The sequence below is a fragment of the Bactrocera tryoni genome, unplaced genomic scaffold (genome assembly GCF_016617805.1).
Source record: "Bactrocera tryoni isolate S06 unplaced genomic scaffold, CSIRO_BtryS06_freeze2 scaffold_7, whole genome shotgun sequence".
Taxonomy (NCBI): Eukaryota; Metazoa; Arthropoda; class Insecta; order Diptera; family Tephritidae; genus Bactrocera; species Bactrocera tryoni.
Genome location: NW_024396366.1, coordinates 9,866,106 through 9,867,860, shown reverse-complemented (window position 1 = coordinate 9,867,860; position 1,755 = coordinate 9,866,106). Strand labels below are relative to the sequence as shown.

Here is a 1,755-nt window from a genome sequence, read left to right as displayed (position 1 = left end):
GGCGAAGGCATGCTCGGGGAGATGTTACGGCGTCTGTTTTTATGAATGAAGCGAGGTCGCTTGTGGAATTTGCGCCTACGTTTATGAATGAAATAGTCTTTGTTTTAAAATTTACTACATTTGAGCTTCGTCAATTCGGCTGCCATATTGGCTTGCCATGCTTATGCTATTTAGGCAAATGTTGTTTTTATAGAACAATGCTTCAATTTTTGAAGTTATACTTCTTATACGAGTTCGGAAAAGGTTGCGATAGATTCAGGTTGCTCAACTTTGCTCAATATGAATCTAAGCAACCTTGTCTGGAAAGATGTTCGAGCAGCAAGCGAAGCGATGACAATCGGCGATCGTTTGCTCGTTTCTTTCGGCACAGCTCGGCTTTTCTACCAACAACACAATGTTGCCATGCTTATGCTGTTGTTGTTTTTGTAGAACAATGTTTCAATTTTTGGTTGGTGACATATTCAATTCAAAATAAATTCTGTTGGGATTCGAACCTACGTGCTCGTCGTAGCTTTTCAAGCCCTTACCACCATTGACACTTGTATTGCGTTGTCCTAATTATGGTTTGGTTATGCATGAAAGAATTATACAATGGATCGCCGATTGTTACCTCTTTCCTTGCTGCTGCTGCGCATATGTATGTTTGTATGCTTGTGCATTATTGAAGTTATGCTTCTTTTTCTTTCGTTTGTCTTTCATTTCTGCGAATTCTCAACTATTTTGCGTATATTTTGGTTGAAATACTCTGCGTTGGCCGCTGAAAAATTAAGGCTATGCTTTACAGGATCATTTCTGTAGTTAGTCTTCATTTAAATTTTTTGGAAATCGACCCGCGATGACGAGGTATATCGTTTTATCTGACAGCGTGAGGTTTATGAACTTCATTTCGTATAATGTGTTGTGGTATATTAGAAATGATGTTTCTTCGAAAATCGCTCGCTTACAACGGATAAAACGACTTCTGAGTGGTGATTTTAATGACTAAATTCCAAGGTTTTACGCAAAAATAAAGCGATCAATAAGTACAGTACGCTTATGTATGCTTGCGCATTATTTTTCTCTCGTTTGTCTTTCATTTTTGCGAACTCTCAACTATTTTTTGTGACTTTATTTCTTTCGTCTCTCTTTTTTTTTGTGCGAATTCTTTGAATTTCTGAACGCGCACATGCGTATACATACATTCATATAAACATGTGCAGATACACAAGATAGGATAGAAAGATGTATGCCTTTTAACATCGTAAACTATACTAATAAATATTTTTCGTACTAATAGAAATTAAATTTATCACAGCAATATTATGTATATGTATATTAGGTATATTGCTGTGATAAATTTAATTTCTATTAGTAAGAAAAATATTTATTAGTATAGTATTACGATGTTAAAATGCAAAAATTAAAGACTAAGTCCGTCGAGATTCGAACCTGCGTTCACATTGTGACTTTTTATGTGCTTACTACCACTACCACCACTATTGACACTTTCGTGGCGTTGCTTAAGTATGGTTTGGTTATGCATGTAAGAAATATACGATGGTTCAAATAATTTTGTTTAGGTATAGAAATATGCTTTCGCAAACATACAGACGAATGTGCAAACGACATAATATATGTATGATTGTTTCGCATTTTGCTTCTACGCCGGTCAAATTTCTGTACAAAAATCGACTGAAATGCATGAGAAAATAAAATGGACAGCTAGGGCAAATAATTTAAAAAAAAATTATTGATAATTAAATATAAATGTAAATA

General features: G+C 34.8%; 1 pseudogene; it reads left to right on the top strand.

Annotated features, from left to right (window-relative positions):
• Positions 1-767: 767 nt before the first annotated feature.
• LOC120781900 lies at positions 768-970 on the top strand (annotated as a pseudogene).
• The last annotated feature ends 785 nt before the right edge of the window (positions 971-1,755 follow it).